At 43.1% G+C, this 20,198-nt stretch overlaps 1 protein-coding gene across 2 annotated transcripts in view; it reads right to left on the reverse strand.

Annotated features, from left to right (window-relative positions):
• The window catches only part of TPPP (tubulin polymerization promoting protein), a 61,811-nt gene extending 56,313 nt beyond the window's left edge, over window positions 1-5,498 (reverse strand). For both annotated transcript variants that reach the window (XM_089532419.1, XM_089532418.1), the window contains exon 1: window positions 5,296-5,498. The gene's annotated coding sequence lies outside the window, so the exon portion shown is untranslated. The remainder of the gene's footprint in view (window positions 1-5,295) is intronic.
• Between the last annotated feature and the right edge of the window lie 14,700 nt (window positions 5,499-20,198).

The raw sequence follows: 20,198 nt of genomic DNA on the forward strand, positions 1-20,198 counted from the left end.
TGAACAATTCTGCATAAACCTCAGTTTTATACAATTCACCTTCCACTTTTGTCTTTTGTATGCCAGAAAAAAAGATTAAAGTTTCTCTTTTAAAATCTGAGGTTGGCAAAGTGCAGCCCACATACAGCTCTTGGGGCTCCCCCTGCTCCAAAGACCTATCCAGTCCCCATCCCTCTAAATTTTGTAAAGAAATGGGGGGAGGGCAATTTATTTGCTCCCAAACAGGACAAAACTACTTAGGAATGCAGCATTTTTCTTCCCCTAACCTTGCAAAGGCTCCCAAAAACACACACAAAAAAGAAAATGTTGGCCAAAAATCAGCCAAAATGGTTGCCATAAGCAGCATCATATCCCTTCAGGCACACTGAAACTCACTGGTGCGGCCTCCTGGACAGGCAAAAGGAGGAAAAACTGCCCCCTGGACAGTTGCCCACCCCTGAAAAACTGTCTTAGCCAGAACAACACAGGATTCAAATCACGGTTTCAGATCCTAGCTTATTTGCAAACCATAGTTTAAACAAACCACAGTTCCATAACTGGGCACTAGGGTTAGTTTAAAACTAAAGATATTGTCTGGTGTGCAAGTGATAAGGGAAGAGTTCAAAGTTCATTCACATGGAAGAAAATCAGTTTTCTGTTATATATGGATCAACTTTATAAACAACCCTGGAAGACAGTGTGGGGAAAAGACCATTTTTGGAACCTGACTGGAAAGAAATATTAACTCAGATTTTCCTATCAAAGTCCCATATTATATTCAATTTCCTAAAGTGACTATTTGTTAGTACTGTAGTCTATTTGCTGTCTACTATTGCTAACAGATAGTATGGAAGTGTAGATTAGGAAATTTTAAAGCCAATATTATTATATCTGTAAGCATCCTTCACAAAATTTTGCTCTTTCATTCCAGAATACATCTCATCTGCTGACTGTCACACCCCTCACTAAGACAAACTGAAGTTATTACCATCTATATCAAAGACAATTTTCAGACTCACGTGCTATGGATTAAATATTGCAAATTATCAACAATGTGCACTGCATGCACTTACTTTAGAGTAAGTCCCATCCAACTCAATGTTTTCCTTCTTAGCAGAGGCAGAGGACTTCACTGAACATAAGTTAACTCCTAAAAACCTTTTGTCGTGAAGTGGCACAAACCTCTAAACGGAGTGAGATGAGCATGAACTGTGTCTTATCATCCTTCAGCTCTCTGAAAAAAACTATTGTCTCCATAACACAATAGACAATAGAGAATTACTGCGCTTCAGTGTTATTTGTAAGAGTGGGTAAACCACTTTGTTCATCTAGATAGCAACTAATCTGCATTATGATCATGTGATTAAGACACAAGGTTGGATCTAAACTTAGGTCACATTTAAGAAAAAGTTCACCAAAATCAATGGGAGTTCAGTTAGTCACTTCTAACTTAAATCTTGATGTCATTGGGATCACTTCTGACTACGTGTACACCTAAATCTAACCCATTTTAGTTACTAGATTTTTTTTGTGTTCATTGCAAGTTTTTAATTTTACAAGAAACCACAGCCATTCTTCTTTACGGAGTCTGCAGGTAGCTAACAGAGTCCTAGAGAACACAGAGGTGATAAATCTGAATTCAGCCTATGGAGACCAGCATACCAAATCATAACCTCTCCCAGCAATCTGAAATGGCATACCCCATTTAATGGAACAGATGTCCCTACGTAATTTACTCATTTAAGAAGCAAAATAATAGTTTAAGAGCATACAATTATAAAGACACATTCGCCTGTTACAGACTGCCAAAATATAGCTGCTTCGGGTCTCTTTGGAGGTATGCTGTTTAAATGATGAATGCATCCTAAGAATCCAGAAGCTGCACCAAAGCTGCACTCCAGTGCTTAGGAATGGAGTGTGGCTTTGGTGCGACCTCCAGACTCTTAGGACCCAGGCATCATTTAAATAGCATACCTCCAAAGAGACCCGAAGCAGCTTTATTTTGGCAGTCTGTAACAGGCCATTGATGTCTTCTGTGATGCCTTGACCCTTCCCTGAAGCATAGTTATAATTTTATATTTCCTGCTGTATTTCAGTAGGTACAGAAGGGTTCTCTCCAACTGCTGAAGGTTTACAATTGCTTCCCAAGTAAGTAATATATTTTATTTGTGGAATGGTCCAACTCAGAGAGACAAACACATCACCAGAAAATGCAGGTTGTTACTTGTTTAAAATTTTGAATTAGATAACTGAATCAGGAACTGAACCCAAATATTTCTCCAATGCTCTTACTGCCTTTGTAGTCAATAGTCAAAATGCCAGAAGGCAGGAGCAGATGTGTGTCTCATTGATCTATAAGGGACAATACTGCATGCATGTTTTCCCTTACATGTGTGTGTGAACAGAGATTAGAGGAGACTGAAAGATGAATATTCCAGAACAGTGCTCAGATTATACCTGAGGGGATCTGAAACCTGCACATCTTGCTTCCCCCCAAATGCACTTCAAGAACAATTTGCTCCTGCACTTTTCATCCTGGCAATGAAGCCCTGCTTCTTTCTGATGCTAACGTTCTACATTTTCCCTGGTCCTCAATCTGCCCCACAACAGCCTCTCTGAAAAGCAATGGGCTTGACATGGAATGAATGGTTCGAGGCTTGCAATCCAGATCACGTGTGGCAGACAGACATCAACAGCGCACTGAGGAAATGTGTAAACACTGCTTGCTCTCGCTCGGCTGGAATGAAATCAGCAAGTGAAACTGAAGTAATCTAGTGAGAACAGCCTCAAATGCACCTCCTCTCTTCAGGGCAAAGGCTGTTGCCGTTATTCTAAATAAGGGAAATGAAATGGGGGAAGGGATAAGAGAGGGCATCCTCCTGGAGGATCCAGCTGTCCATTGCTCCCCATGGATTCCATCTTGCTAAGTAAGGAGAGAAACAGCTGCAGAAGGCTTCCCAGCTGCCACTCCTGCCCTTCGCTATGTCTTGGCAGCCCCTGGAGAAGGCAAAGAGCTTCTTAGGACCCTGATTCCCAGATTCTCCTGAGTGAAGAAGACATGTGCACAAGCCAAAGGGGGAGGAGAAGAGCCTAAACCATACGGCACAGATAGCGCACCACTCTCAGTTGCTAGAAATATTACATAATGTTGAAGCACCTACAGATACACCAGAATCTCAGCCACAGCGACCTCTTAAAGCTGCAGCTGATTGAGATCTAAAGATCCCCCACATTCACCATGAAAGCTCACCTTTTAAAGCAGTGGTCCCCAAACTTTTTCTGGCTACCGCACCCTTTCCTCTTGGGAGATGACCCTAGTCCGCCCCCCCCCCCACATGTATTTTCTTGATATTAAGTCTACTGATCTACTACAAATCCAAAACAAGCAATCTTGGTCACTGCCCCCTTTGCAGTTGGTCACCCTCAAAGCAGCAACTAAGCAGCTGACTGACCAGCAACTGAGAAGCCTCTCACCTATGCCACCTCTCCAGCAAAGGCCAGTGTAAGCAAGTGGCCTCATGGTCACTGCTCAGCCGTTGCTTAGTTGCTGCTCCCAAGATGACCGGGTGCAAAAGGAGCCCTTGGTGGCACTGTGGTTAAATGCCTGCACTGCAGCCACTCACTCACAAACCACAAGGTTGTGAGTTCAACCCCAGGGGCTCACGGTCGACTCAGCCTGGCATCCATCTGTAAGTTGTGTGTGCAGTTAGCTTACACATTGTAAACCGCTTAGGGAGTGCTTCAGTACACTGAGAAGCAGTATAGAAATGTGCTCGCTATTGCTATTCATACATCTATTTTACCATACTGTATCTATATTTCTTATTTGATTTGTATTGCATCTTTTCAGCATATATGATAGATGGGAGCTAGTCAATAAATATTATCATAGAATCATAGAGTTGGAAGAGACCACAAGGGCCATCCAGTCCAACCCCCTGCCATGCAGGAACTCTCAATCAAAGCATTATTATTATTATTATGCTTTATTTATATAGCGCTGTAGATTTACGCAGTGTTGTACATACAAACAATCCTCGACAGATGGCCATCCAGCCTCTGTTTAAGACCTCCAAAGAAGGAGACTTCACTGCACTCCAAGGAAAGAGTGTGTTCCACTGTTGAACAGCCCTTACAGTCAGGAAGTTCCTCCTAATGTTTAGCTGGAATCTCTTTTCCTGTAGCTTGCATCCATTGATAAGCTTGGGCGTGCAATTAAGATTGCATATTACTTGAGATGTATTAAGCCTGAAAACAGAATAAAGGGTATCTTAAAAGGCTACATGGTTAAATGCCTATACTGCAGCCACAACATTGTGAGTTTGATCCTGAGGGGCTCCAAGGTCCACTCAGGCTTGCATCCTTTCGTAGGTCGCTAAAATGAGGACCCAGCTTGTTGGGGCCAATTGGCTTACACATTGTAAACCGCTTAGGGAGTGCTTAAGTGCACTGAGAAGCGGTATTGAAATGCACTTGCTATTGCTATAAGCTTCTCCTTGGCGAGGAAGGACTTGCAACCCTTCTTAACCGAGGCAGAAGGGCGCAACCGGTGCATACATGCCCTGGACTGGAGAATGGGAGAGGTTTTTGACTACAGAAGCCACTCCAAGGTGAAAGACTCTTTCCAGTAATGGATCCCAGATGCACCTTGCTCTCCTTCACTAGAGACATGTCTTCCCCAACTGACCCCCCCCCCATACACAAACACACACACACACACACTATATGCACAAACACTGCTTGTGTTACATCTTCTCTCAGCCTGTCTGAGGTCCAAAACACACTGCAGAAACAATCCAGTCCGAGACTGCTTTAACTGCTCTGGCTCAGAGCTAGGGAATCCTGGGAGTTGTAGTTCATTGTGGCCCTAGAGCTCTTAAGATAGAAAAGGCTAAACACGCCTCACAAAAACTACACTTCCCAGAATTCCCTAAGCATTGAGCCAGGGCTGTTAAAGCGGTCTCAGACTGGATTAGTTCCGCAGTGTGTTTTGAATTGAAAAGAGATCATGGCATCAGTGGTCCCCAAAACTGGGCCCTTTGAAGAAATGTTGGACTTCAGCTCCCAGAATCCTCAGCCATGCTGGTCAATAGTCTGGGATCCTGGGAGCTGGAGTCCAAAATGACTTTAAAGAGCAGAGCTTGGGGGCCACTGAGCTTCTGACACAAATGCAGGAAGGCTTTTAAGTGTCTTGGCTCAAGGCTATGGAATTCCATAGCCTTGAGCCAAGACACTTAGAGCGGGACCAAAGCGGGTTATTTCTCCAGTGTGGATGCAGCCCTGGAGAAAGGAGCGCTCGCGGGGCCGCTTTTTTACCTCAGCGCTGCGTCGTTGGGGAAAAGCGAAGGTCTCCTCCTGGCCTCAGTCAGCCTCACCGTCCCAATTGGCAGAGCTCCGAAGGCGAGGGAGCCCAGGAGGAGGAGGCGTCCTCAGTGGCGGCAGCCCTGGCCTTCAAGCAGCCGAAGGGCTCCTCCTCCTCCTCCCTTGGCGCTGCTGCCTTACATGGCCGCCTCCTGCGCTGCCCTCCCGCCTCCTTCCTTCTCCAGGGGAGGCCTGTGGGCGGCGGCGCAGGTGGCTCTGCCTTCAGAATGGTTTACTACCAGTATTAGCCGCATCCGCACTGGGGAAAGATCCCGGTTTGGTAGCGCTTTAAGAGCCATGGCTGCAGGCTATGGAATTCTGGGGAATGTCGTTTGTTGGTGGGGCCCCAGAATTCCACAGCCTGCAGCCATAGCAGTCCAACCCCCGTTCTGCCATGCAGGAACTCCCAATCAAAGCATCCCCATTGAAAGGTAGCCATCCAGCCTCTGTTTGGGGCTTTAACTTGCAGATTTGGTTACCAATTTTATTCCTATGTCCTCTAGGAATATCTAGGTCCTGCCCCAGTGCAACTCTGTGGTCAACTTTAACCAAAAAGTCACCCCAAAGGACCTAGAGATTCCTAGAGAGAACACTCAACTGATAATAATAATAACAATAATTTGATTTATTTATATACCGCTGTTCCAAAGATCATAGCGGTGAACAGCCAGTAAGCTAATTAGCAAGTAAGCTAATTTGCCCCCAACAGTCTGGGTACTCATTTTAGCTCCCTCCTCGGAAGGATGCAAGCCTGAGTCGAGCTTGGGCCTTTTTGCTGGTCTTGAACTCGCAACCTTGTGGTTTCGAGTCAATGGCATTTAACCACTGTGCCACCAGGGCTCCTAACTAAGAATTTGTAGCCCCTCCGGTGCAATTCTATGCTCAGTGGCACATATTCACCACAGAGTTGCAACGGAGGACCTAGAGATTCCTAGAAGGGTGTTCTCTCCGGTAAAAAGATAGTGTTTTTGTTATTTGCGGTTTTGCCACATTCACGGGGGTCCTGTGCCCCTAACCCAAGCAAATGCGGAGGGACACGTGTATTTATACCCCACTCTTCAGCAGTGGCTCAAGTAGTTAAGACTCTGTTGATTGAAAGATCGGCAGGTTGGCTGTTTGAGGCCCAAGCGCCAGATGATGGGGTGAGCAAATGCAAATAGATAGCTAGGTACCACTTCTCAATGGGAAGGTAACAGCGTTCGGTGGAATCACGCTGGACACATGACCACCAGAGCAGTCCTCGGACCACACTGGCTCTTCGGCTTAGAAACAAACGAGCAGCACCCCCTTCAGTCGGTTATAACTCATATAACTCATATAATTCATATCAAGGGATTAACTTTTACGAAGTCGAATGCTTTCAGGGCCGGCATCCAAAGTTTTTTGTGGGTTTTTCGGGCTATGTGGCCATGTTCTAGAAGAGTTTCCTCCTGACGTTTCGCCAGCATCTGTGGCTGGCATCTTCCGAGAATGACTGTAGTTAATTTCCTAGGGAAACTATTTAGGGAACACCCATCAGAAGGGATAACATTGCTGAGGAGGCGGCAGCAGCTCTTCCAGTTTCCTGAAGGGACCTCCTCCTGGTTGTTGGGGGAAGCACCCCAAGGATACTTCGTCCTGGTTATCAGGGCAGCAGGGGGAGTGCTCAGGCTCCTCTGTGTTGGCTTCAGCTGCCTTTATTCCACTGGCCCTTGCCACAGATACTCATGGGAAGAGAAGGATCTACCTTGCCAGCCTTGGTGGTGTCACCAGCAGGTTATATGTCCTCAAGAGTGGCACCCCAGCAAGCCAAGAATGTGGAGGAGGGTATTCTTTGCAGAGGGGCTTCTCCAATGCTCAGCACACACACTTGCATATGGAGAAGCAGAGCATTGGTGGGGGGTTGTGTGGCACTGTGCATGTGCGTGTGGGCTCCCCAGTTCCCATGACCAATGGTCTCCATGTTATCACTTGCAAGGGATGTGTGCATATGGGGTGACACCAGCCCTAGTGATGCCACTGTGTATAACTACATCCTCTGATGCCATCTGTTCCATGGAGTGGTTGGTAGGGCTTCAGACAGCCTATCACCCAGTCATAATGTCCACTTGCTTGTTAAAGTAAAGGAGGGTTGCCAGTATCAATAATTACTTCTTATAACAAGCCATTCTGTTGCCAGAAAGAACGCAGAACAATATTTTTATGCAAGTATATAATAAATGGCTACCATGTGATGAAATGCCACTTCCTCTCAAAGCTCTCAGTTTATGTTCTCTGTTTCTCAGAATGTGCTACTGTCCATCTTTTGCCATAATAGTCTGCTGATGACACCATCAAGTCTCACTTCTGTCAGCATCACTTTATTGACAGATTTATGTAGTAGATTTTCAGATCCAACCGTTGCCCATGGACCTCCCTTCCCTCTAATTCCCAGTTTTGGGGACCTAAAATAGTCAGGTACACCCTTATGTTTTTCTTGCTCCTGCCACCTGTTATAGTGCCAAAAAGAAAAGGAATAACCCAAGATTATTTTTCATATTCATACTGGCTATGAATTAAGGCTGAGCATATTTGAAGGCAAAATTCCATCCCAGAATTTATTATTTACCTTAGGGTCTGCCATCTACCCAGCTAAAGGTCTGGAGCCTTGTTTAAATATTTGAAGGGATGTCATATTGAGGATGGGGCAAGCTTGTTTTCTGCTGCTCCGGAGAATAGGCCCAGAACGATGGATGCAAGATACAGGTAAAGAGATTCCACCTAAACATCAGGGGGAACATTCAGACAGTAAGGGCTATTCTACAGTAAAACACATTGCCTCTGAGGGTGTTGGAGTCTCCTTCCTTGGAGGTCTTTAAATAGAGGCTCGATGGCCATCTATGAAGGATGCTTTGATTGTGATTTCCTGCATGGCAGTGGGTTGGACTGGATGGCTCTTGTGGTCTCTTCCAACTTATGATTCTATGAAACAGTTCTGTGAAACATTCTACCATCACAATCCACTGTTCTACAACTGGTAATTGTTGGGCAATATACTGTGTTATGTTTGAAAACAATAGCATGATTAGATGCACTCTCTCTACTACTTTATTACAAAATGTAATAAATTAGATTGTAAGCCTGAGGGCAGGGAACTGTCTAACTAAAAGATTGTATGTACAGTGCTGTGTAAATTTACAGCGCTTTATAAATAAAAGTTAATAATAATAATAAAAAAATGTAACCACTGAACCACCACTCTGAGTTTTATTATTTAACACACATAAACATGTGCACATTGTGCCAGGAACAAAGGTGTACCCAACAATAGTTATGTCTCACAAAATGAAACTGGTAAGTTTTAAATACAGCAGGCATCTAAAATGAAGGGCCTGTAGACTTTGTGCCAGCCTGAGCCTGAACTAGGATTGTCTGAGGGATGAGCGTTTACATGCTCCGTCCTCGCAGCAACCGGGCGCCATATTGGTGTGCGCCTGACCAAATGGTGCATGCCATGATGACGTTGCTTGTGCGCAGCATCCAAATGGTGCTGCGCACAAGGGGCATCATAAAGCCGCACTGCAGCCCTTACAGGATCCCTGTAGTACCGGTCTGGAGTGTGACTGGTGTGGCTTCCAGACTCTTAGGACGCATGCATCATTTAAACAGCATATCTCCATAGTGATCCGAAGCAGCTTTATTTTGGCCTGTCTGTATAGGCCCTAGGTGTTCTAGTTAGATTACTCAAGCTGCAATCCCTATGGTCCTTCATAGTTTCATGAAAAACAAAATGTGAAGAGGAAGGAAGGAAATATCCCTCCCTTTTGGCTTGCTGATGTAAGGAGATTCGTCTGACTTTAGATCCCCTATCTACACTGATAGGATTGCTCTGTTCATATTAAAAACAGATAAGTGCTCCATGGGGGGGGGGGGGGGGAATCAAGAGTATTTACTTTACCTTTCAGAAAAAGTCTTGAGAAATCTGTCAATGATAAAATAAAAACACAAAACCTGTTGTACTGCTACTGAGGTAAACAGTGGAAATAGAACAGACTGAGAGTAAGCAGAGGAAACACAATGGCTGATACATAAACATTTTTATAATGGGGAAAAGCAAAGAAGTAAAAAGATGTCCAGGGCATGTATATGGAGTCTGAAGAGATCAAAGTAAAACAGGAAAAAGTATGTAATTATTTAGAAATACTGATAATACATCTTTAACCAAAAAAAAGTATTAAAATATTTTAATGTTGACTTTATAATTAAAAAGGGAATATTTCCAACCAAATTTTTTTTTAAACATGAACATAAATAGGGGTTACTCCTTATACATATATATTTCCCTAGTCCAAACTTCCCTTTCTAGTGGGAATTCTTTCCACTTGACGGGGGTGTGTGTGTGTGTTAACATTCATTTAGCGTTACTGAATTTCAGTACAGAGACGTGATTCCAATGGTTCTTAGATGCCAAAGCTGTTTGCTTCTATAAAGAACAAGGATGCGAAAATTGTGGATTAAGTCTCCCAGCTGCTATTGTCTGCTCAGGACATGCAGCTTTGCACAAGGAGTTACTGGATATCTCCCCCCAACCTACACACCATCCAATTATACACTGGTGTATTAATGTGGAGTTATATCACCATGCCTAAACAACAGGACTCTAGACGTATTCCTAGAATAGCCTATACCTCTGTATCTCCTTTCCAGGGCTGCATCTGTATTGCAGAAATTATCCGGTTTGACACCACTTTAACTCCCATGGCTTGGTACTATGGAATTTTGGGAGCCGTAATTTGTTGGGTCACCAGAGTGGAGCAGTTCCAAAAGCTAATCTCTAGGGGACAAGGAGGGCATTTTGATCATATTTGGAGCCGTCCTGGCCATCCTAAGATTAAAATGAACATTTTCAGAACATTTCATTTTTTTCTCCTTGTACCCCCCCCCCCCAAATACAGTGCTACCTCGGGTTACGAAATTAATTCGTTCCGCGGCGCCGTTCGTAACCCGATACATTTCGCAACCCGAAAAGGCTTTCCGTTAGCGCTGGAAAGCCGCTAGCCGCGCTTCGCATTTAAATTTCGCGCCGAAATGAATTTCGTAACCCGAAAAATCTTTCGTTACCCGGAACAGTTTTTTCCAATCTAACTTTTTCGTACCCCGGAAATTTCGTAACGCGATCAATTCGTATCCCGGGGTACCACTGTACTCTCTTGAAGCCCATGAAGGCACTGATACATGCCCCTATATAGCAGATGTTTGGATCATTTAGGGGCAAATTAGGGCAAACCCTGGACAGAAACATTCCCTGGAACCTCTACTGGAGTCTTCCATCTGGGAATGCAAGGTGAGTGAGCCCCATGAAGAAAGGGAAATTGTAATCCAAAAGAATGATTGGATTACTCGCTATACACATCTCACATGTCTTTTCATTCTCTGCTTTCTCTGCACTATGTCTACAATATGATTAGACAATACTAGGAATTGATATAGCTATAGACAGCCATATTTCATTTCTACTATATGATAGAGATGACATCAATACTTTCAAATGGCTGAAGTTTTCCATAACTTTCTGTGTCACTGTTTAAATTTTGAATAAAGTAAATTCCACCCGTTCACCAATATTTTGAATATAGATGGAATGTACTGCAAATGGATACTAATAATATTTCTTTGGAAAATAGTTCTATTGAATTTGATCCTGAGTGGCCATAATCACAATTATTCCTGCAGTCATTAAAAATCTTTTAGTTTTGTTTCTGTTGCATTTCTCAGAATCTCACAAATGTTCTTGTCCCATTTCTGTTCCATATCAGGTGGTGAATTTTTCCCCTCTTTCCTGCACAGAAAGGTACATATTTCCATATGCATTTTCCTTAAAACATTACTTTTTGTCTGTGTTTTCCCCCCCAATGTGTGCATGTGGCACATTTCCCCCATTCAGTAAAGCCCTGGAGCAGTGCTGTGTCGCACATGGAAACCAACACACTGAAGAAGAGAAGTTCAGAAGAGAAGTTCTGTTTGTACAGAGGCTCTCTGCATGAGTAAGAAACCTGGAAAATAGGGGATCTTACTCTCATGGACGTTTTCCATGTGAGCAAGATTCTGCTGAGAGCCTTTGCACAAACAGGAACTTCTCTTCAAATGCACCTCTTTCTACATTATGAACATAATGACAGAGGGAGATGGAACTGGACATTCATTCCATTAATCCTGTTTAAGAAATGTGATGAGTAATACCCGAACAGGGCTCATTTGTGTGTTTTTAGTTATGTAAAAAAGGTAAATATAGTCCCTTGACATGAATGTCTAGTCGTAACCAACTCAGGGGGCGGTTACTAAGATGAAGAGCCAGCGTTGTCTGAAGACACATCTGGTGGTCATGTGGCCAGCATGACTGCACTAGATGCTGTTACCTTCCCACTGAAGTGGTACCTATCTATCTACTTGCATCTGCCTGCTTTCGAACTGCTAGGTTGGCAGAAGCTGGGACTAGTGACAGGAGCTCACCCCATCATGCAGCACCCAGGCCTCGAACAGCCAACCTTCAAATTTTCTGATTGTCATAATTGGTGTCTAAACCACTAAACCACCGCATCCCACTTTTTTTAGTTGCTTACATTTTTCAAATGTATGCATAGTGTCTATATTCTTTCTTCACCAAAAGGCAACACAGAGCCCAAACAGGCAGGTCAAAATAAAGCTGTTTCAGGTCACATTGGAGGTATGCTATTTAAATGATGCATCAAAGCCATGCTCCAGTCCTAAGGACTGGAGCACAGCTTTGGGCCTGCTTCTGGCCTCTTAAGATGCGTGTTTCATTTAAACAGCATACCTCCAAAGTGACACGAAGCAGCTTATTTTTTTGGCCTGACTGTTCGGGCCCGCAGGTCTCAGAAAAGTATGGAATTGAGAAGCAAAATGTGCCTTATTTATTTATTTATTTATTCGTTCATTCATTCATTCCTTTAGTCACAAAGTTTCCCAGAGTGGCTTATTTGTCAACACTTTACTGGTCTCAGGCTTACACGAATAGGCATTAAATTCTGCAGTTTCTGGTTGCTCTCCTTACCCTCATACACCAAAGCAATGACAGTTGCAACATGGAGGGAGAAGTCCCCATCAGCCACTGAGGCTCAAACACGATGGAGCTTTGCCTGGCTGCTCTTCTGCCCTGACGCCAGAGCAATGGCAGTTAGAATACAGAGGAAGGGTCCCACTGGCCACTGGGTCCAGGCACAATATAGCTGTGGCTGGCTGCTTCAGAGGCCAGATATTAGCACATTGCCTGACTTGGGAGGTGCAAAATAGTTATTTTTATAGATAAGTGTGACTACAGCTGATGTCTTTTCCAACCTTTGGCCTGTTACAGACAGCCAAAATAAAGCTGCTTCGAGTCACTTTGGAGGTATGGTGTTTCAATGATGCATGCGTCCTAAGAGTCCAGAAGCCACACCAAAGCCACGCTCCAGACTGGAGTGTGGCTTTGGTGTGACTTCTGGACTCTTAGGACACATGCATCATTGAAACACCATACCTCCACTGTGACTCGAAGCAGCTTTATTTTGGCTGTCTGTAACAGGCCATAGATTGCTTGGATTTTGTCAGGCATTAAGCATGATATATTAAACAATGTCAATTATCACAAATGAATGGAATCAAACAGATGCTATAAATGTACGTGTGTTTATATATCAAATGTCAGATATTAAATTTTAAATCAGAAATCATCAGATGTTAAACACATAAAGCATTCAAGAAATATCTGAATATTCAGTCAAGGCACATTTTTCTCACATTAGACATAAAATTCAAGGGCAGAATTTTTGAAAGCATTTTTTTCACTGTACAGGACAAATTATTCTTGTTGTTGTGCTGTGTTTAAAGCAATGGTTTCTTTAAATAAAAAACTTGGCCAAAAATTCCAAAATATACATACTTCTTATTGGCATGTCTTCTACAGTTTATGGCAACTCTCTCCTAGAGTTACTTTGGCAAAATTTATTCAGAAGAAATCTACCTTCCTTTAAGGCTGAAAGAATAACCCACCCAGTGGATTTCCCCCCTGCTGAGTGGGGATTTGAATTTTGGGGCCTGAACAGATAGGCCAAAATAAAGCTGCTTCGGGTCAATTTGGAGATATACTGTTTAAATGATGCATGCATCCTAAGAGGCCGGAAGCTGCACCAAAGCCATGCTCCAGTTCTAAGCTTTGACGCTGCTTCTGACTTCTTAAACTGTGCGTGTAATTTAAACAGCATACCTCCAAAGTGACTCGAAGCAGCTTTATTTTGGCCTGTCTGTTCGAGTCCTTGGTCTTCCAGAGTTCTAGTCCAGAACACAAGCTACTGCACCATGGAGGTTCTTCTCAATATACTTACTACAAAGGTATACATCCAAATGCAATATAGTACATCCAACCAGAGCAGACCCACTCAATTAACTGAAGTTACATAATTTATAGTTTGCCACCCTCCCACCCACAATAGATCTGCTGTAGCTGGGACTAACCGTTGGATTTTGGCCAAAAATACTGTTTTTAGATGTACCAGATTCATGTAATTTAAAACTGCCATTGAAGAAGAATGCATCCTTTGATTTCTCTGCTTCGAATGCTAAAGATACACTAAAAACAACACACCTATGCACTGACAGAAGCCATTTCAGCTAACTGAATAACTAGGGAGAAAATTATTTCTTTCTCAGACTATGCTTCATTACAGATAGGGAGCTGAGGCAAAAATAGTGGCTTTGCTAAGGCCACCTAGTCAGTTAATAATCAAAGGCCTGTTACAGACAGCCAAAATAAAGCTGCTTCGAGTCACAGTGGAGGTATGGTGTTTCAATGATGCATGCATCCTAAAAGTCCAGAAGCCACACCAAAGCCATGCTCCAGTCTGGAGTGTGGCTTTGGTGCGACTTCTGGACTCTTAGGATGCATGCATCATTGAAACACCATACCTCCACTGTGACTCGAAGCAGCTTTATTTTGGCTGTCTGTAACAGGCCCAAGTATAATTTGCACCACACACCTTTTGATTTGTAGCTTACTCTCTTTGTTGTTGTTGTTATCGTCATGTGCCATTTCTGACATATGGTGTTCCTAAGGTGTACATATCATGAGGTTTTCTTGGCAAGATTTTTCAGAGGAGGTTTGTCATTGCCTTCCCCTGAGACTGATAGCTTTTGGCTTGTCTAAAGTCACCCATTATTATGCTACCATTGAATTGAAAAACTCCCCAAATGGATTATAAACTAGTTAAAAATAAGATAGTTCCTGCCTACATGTTTACACCAAAGAAGGAAAGCGTGGGAAGTGGAAAATAACCCAAATTCAGAGAAGAGTTATAATGAGTAACAACCAGCTGAAACCGAAACAGTTGATCGAAGAGCCCAAGGAGCTGGTCTGGTAGGAAGGCTACAGACTGTTTGGCTTCCTATCTCCAGCTCATTTCACAGAAAGGCCCATCTCTTCCCCAGATACGAATACTTCCTCATTTCGCTATCACCCTCCTGTTTTTTCTGATTCAGAACTTTTAAAGAAACAAGACAGCACCTCTTGGTGGCAACCTTATTCTCACAGGTTTCCATTTTCTCAGAGTAGAAGGTAGATAGAACACAAACGTAAGAGCAAACAAAAACTTGTTTGCACCCAAAGCTATTGCTTCATTTAACCTTTTATTTTTAAATGTATTTGCAAATTACAATGCAATTTTACAATGCAGTTTTCTCCCTTGCCGAACCAGCAAATTAACAAAAGGAGGAGGGGGGACCTGAAATACAATTTGAAAGCCTCAGCCCTTCCTCTCTTCTGAAATGTTTCCCTGTTCAGTTATTCAATTGTTTGGGTTGTGTTTACTGGTCATTCTAGCCCTCTTTGTTAAACGCAGCTACTGTTGAGATCATTCCTCATCCCAAGAAGATAAAGCTCTGTGTTTTCTCTCAACATCTGCAGAGGGCAGCTCTCCAAAATCAAGTTCTCTGTTCATATCTGAAAGTGTTTATTTTATGAGCTTGCATGAATACTTTTACATTGAAAACAGCAGCAGTGGCAGCAACAACAACAAAAAGCATGTGAAATGAGTACTGGGTTCTCTGCCTTGAAAACAGTTAAATAATTCAGCAAAATTATGAAAGTGTGTTTTCTGGCTTCTGTTTGTGAGTTTCAGTTGCTAGGTTGCTGCTATCAGAGTTATAACCAAGTTTCTTAGTTACATACTGCTTGGTCTTCCTGTTTCTGACAACTGGGTTAAGGACTCTGCCCTTCAGTTATCTGATTAGAACAAGTTGATGGGGAGGGAGAATGCTGCCAGCATAAGCCTAGAGCTATGAAAATGAGGATGAGGATGAGATGATAAAATAAAATGAAAGCTCACAGTTTAATCAATTCTGTTATTCATTAGCTAAAGACACACAGCACTAGAAAGAGTGGGGACAGAGATATTCCCTCCCCACAGTCACTCTGAAACTGCCCTTAGAAGCACCATATCTGAGTGGCGGGAACTTTTTGCACCAGTACAATGTTGTCTTCAGTTATTATGCTTAATCTTTTTGTTAATTATTAGGAAAAAGTAATGGGTAGTTCAGGGACAGCACTGGGATGGATCCAACTTCTTCCTATCTCTTGCTGGCCATCTTAGAAGCCAGAATTGGACAAAAATATTCACATAGAATCATAGAATTTGAAGAAACCACAAAGGCCATCCAGTCTAACCCCATTCTGTCATGCAGGGACTCTAAATCAAAGCATCCCCAACAGATGGCCATCCAGCCTCTGCTTAAAGACCTCTAAGGAAGGAGACTTCACTCCGAGGGAGTTTGTTCCACTGTCGAACAGCCCTTACTGTCAGGAAGTTCCTCCTAATGTTGAGGTGGAATGTCTTTTCCTGCAGCTTGCATCCATTGCTTCGGATCCTAGTCTCTGCAGCAGCAGAAAACAAGCTTGCTCCCTCCTCAATATGACATCCCTTCAAATATTTAAACAGGGCTATCATATCACTTCTTAACCTTCTCTTCTCCATGCTAAACATCCCCAGCTCCCTAAGTCCTTTCTCATAGGGGATGGTTTCCAGACCCTTCACCATTTTGGTCATCCTCCTTTGGACATGCTCCAGTTTCTCAACATCCTTTTCAAACTGTGGTGCCCAGAACTGGACACAGTATTCCAGATGGGCCAGACCAAAGCAGAATAGAGTGGCACTATTAACTTCCCTTGAACTAGACACCATACTTCTATTGATGCAGCCGAAAATTGCATTGGCCTTTTTAGCTGCCGCCACGCACCTGTTGATTCATGTTCAACTTATGATTTACTAGGACTCCTAAATCCCTTTCACATTTAGTCTCATTCAGTCAGGTGTCCCCCATCCTATATCTGTGCATTTCATTTTTCTGCCCTAAGTGCAGTACCTTACATTTATCCGTGTTGAATTTCATTCTGTTAGCTTTGGCCCAGCTTTCTAGTCTATTCAGGTCATTTTGAATTTTGATCCTGTCCTGTGGGGTATTAGCTACTTGGTCCCACATGATAGAGGGACCAAGAAACAAGGTTGGGCTAAGGATAGATGCGGCTCCATTGGGTTCCATTGGACAAAGTAAAGAGGGTACACAATCGAGTTGGAGATGGAGCAAAACCATGACCTGGAAAGAAACAGGTCTGGCTGTTCATATAATGATATATTCTTTGCTTATACATAATGTACTTAAACTGCTTAATGTACTTAAGAGAGATCAAGGAGCAAAGTGCAAAAGCAGGCTTATTGTTGAACATAAAGAAAACAAAAATAATGACCACAGAGAATTTACACAAATCCAACATAGACAATGAGGAAATAGTAAAATAGTTCTCATACCTGGGATCAAACATTGATCAGAGAGGGGACTGCATTCATAAGTCTAAGAATGGGGTGAGCAAATATGAAAACACTAGAAAATATTCTAAAATGTAAAAACATACAACTGAGCACAAAAGTCAGAATCATACAAGCCATTGTATTTCCTATCACGATGTATTGATGTGAGAGCTGGACAGTTAACAAAGTGGATAGGAAAAAATAAATGCATTTGGGATGTGGTGCTGGAAAAGAGTGCTGAGGTTAGCACAGACAGCCAAGAAGTCAAACAAATGGGTCCTACCAGAAATCTCTCTGGAAGCGAAAGGGTCTGCCGCCGCCTCCATTTCCGCTGCCGGGAAGCCTCAGCCTCCAAATGGGGAGGCTTCCTGGTGGCTTCTTTTTGCGTCATGCTTGCGACGCACGAGTGCACAAATGGCGGACTTGTGATGTCGCAAGCGCAAGGGGACGTGTGGACGCTAAGCGTCCGGCACATCAAAATGGCGGCACCCATGTGTATAGGGCACCACCATTTTTACACCCCCATCACGTGCTAGGGGTCAGGCCGGTATGGACACTAGGTCCTCGGCCAATCCTTAGCACGTGACGGGGGCGTATTAAAGGCCCATCTAGAACGGGCCCAAGATGACTAAACTAAGGCTGTCCTACTTTGTCCCACATCATAAGAAGGCACAACTCATTGAAAAAACAACAATGCTGGGAAAGGTAGAGGGAAGCAGAAAGAGAGGAAGGCTGCATGCTAGATGGATGGACTCTATTAAGGAGGTCACGGATATGAATTTGCAGGATCTGAGCAGAGCAGTGGAGGATAAGGAGTCTTGGAGATGTCTCATCAATAGGGTCACCATGGGCTGAGATCAACTTGAGGGTGGATAACAATAACAAAATGTTTATACATTTTCTTCAACTAGTTTGCATATGATTGAGTCCAAAACGGGTAGCTTAGGCTGCATCTGCACCGCAAAATAATCCATTGTGACACCACTTTAACTGTCATGGCTCAATGCTATGGAATTCTGGAAATTTTAGTTTCTTGTGGCACCAGTGCTAAATGTCTCACAAAACTACAGTTCCCAGAATTCCACAGCACTGAGCCATGCCGGTTAAAGTGGTGTCAAACCACATTATTTCTGCAGTGTGGATGCAGTATTGGGCCCATACAGACAGGCCAAAATAAAGCTGCTTCGGGTCACTTTGGAGGTATGCTGTTTAAATAATGCATGTTTCATAAGAGGTCAGAAGCCTAAGGACTGGACCACAGCTTTGGCACAGCTTCTGTCCTCTTAGGATACACGCATCATTTAAACAGCATACCTCTAAAGTGACCTGAAGCAGCTTTATTTTGGCTTGTCTGTACAGAACCTTAGAGAGCCAAAACCTTCGTAGCTTGACCAGCTGAATCGCATTAAGTGCCTTCAAAGCCATGTTCTAGAGGAGAGCCGGAGAACATGAGGGCCTTCAGATTTTGTTGGATGATAGCTTCCATACTTCCTTAGGACTGGCTATGTTGGCTAGGGCAACATAGTCCAACAATACATTCCGCAACTCTAGAACAGTGATTCTCAAGCTTTGAGCCTCTAAGTGTTTTGGATGTCAGTTCCCAGAAGCATCAACCAACTTGGTCATTGGTCAAAGATTCATGAAGCTCTGTTCCTCATATGAATATAGAATTCCCTTCTTTTAAGATTTTTATCTTGTGCTTGCTATTTTAATAATTTGAGTGAGATAGATTGTTTTATATCTTAACTATGTATTTTGAATTTTTACCTGTAATCTGTCATCAGTTTGGGGTTCAGTACCATCAGTATGTAGATGACACCCAGCTCTATTTGCCTTTCCACCACAATCCAAGGAAGCTGTTTCAGATCTAAACCAGTACCTGTCATCAGCAATGAACTGGGTGAGGGCAAACTAAGGGCATGAACAGACAGGCCAAAATAAAGCTGCTTTGGGTCACTTTGGAGGTATGCTGTTTTAATGCTGCATGTGTCCTAAGAGGCCAGAAGCCATGCCAAAGCCACCCTCCAGTCAGGGCCAGCCTGGAAGAAGGAAGAGCCCTCCCTCCAATCCATCTGCCTTGGTCCAGGCCTCAGAGGGAGAGAAGAACCACTGGACCTCATCCCCTTTCCCTCCATCATTCCCTTCTCCTTTTGTTTCATTTCTTTTAGATTGTAAGCCTGAGGGCAGGGAACTGTCTGATTAAAAATAAAAATTGTAAGCCGCCCTGAGAGCCATTAGGGCTGAAGGGCAGGATATAAATACCTAAATAAATAAACATAAATAAATAAAGTTTGTGCACCAGCTACACCCATTCCTTGAGATGTCAGATCTGACCATAGTGACACATACCTAAATTACATCTGGTTTGGATTATTGTAACACATTCTATGTGGGGCTGCCTTTGAAGAGTGTTTGGAAACCTCTAGTGGTCCAAAGAGCTGCAGCAGATTGCTAATTGGTGATGGCTATAGGGAGCTGAGCACAATTTGAATGCTGGTTTTTGACCTACAAAGCCCTATACAGCTCAGGACCAGGTTATTTGAAGGTCTCTATTCTTCCATACAAATCTGTCTATGCTTTGAGGTCAGCTATAGAGGCCCTTATCTCTGTCCCCCTCACAGTACAACTGGTGGGAAAATGGGAGAGGGCCTTCTCAGTGGCTGCCCCCAGTCTTCAGATCAGACTGGCACATTCTCTATTCTCTTTCCACAGACACGAGAAGACCTTTCTGTTTCAACAGGCCTTTAAGAATTGATTGTACAAACCCCATACAGTGCTGGATTTTCTATTTGTTATTTTTGTTGTGCTGGTTTGTCAAAATGGTTTATGTATTTAACTGGTTTTAATTTTTTTAATAATTTAATCATTTTTAACTTTTTATATTTTCTGAAATTTTATCTGTTTTTAAACCAGTTAGTAAGATGCTTTAAGTTTCAATCGGAAAAGAAGGCAGGAAACAAACAAACAAACAAACAAACAAAACAATGAGCTTGTGGGTTTTATCCTGAAGAGCCAGCTATAAATCAAGAATAAGTTGTTGTATGATAG

This window comes from Sceloporus occidentalis, unplaced genomic scaffold (assembly GCF_023333645.1).
Source record: "Sceloporus occidentalis isolate IW3139 unplaced genomic scaffold, rSceOcc1.0.p SCAF_7, whole genome shotgun sequence".
NCBI classification, from domain to species: Eukaryota; Metazoa; Chordata; class Lepidosauria; order Squamata; family Phrynosomatidae; genus Sceloporus; species Sceloporus occidentalis.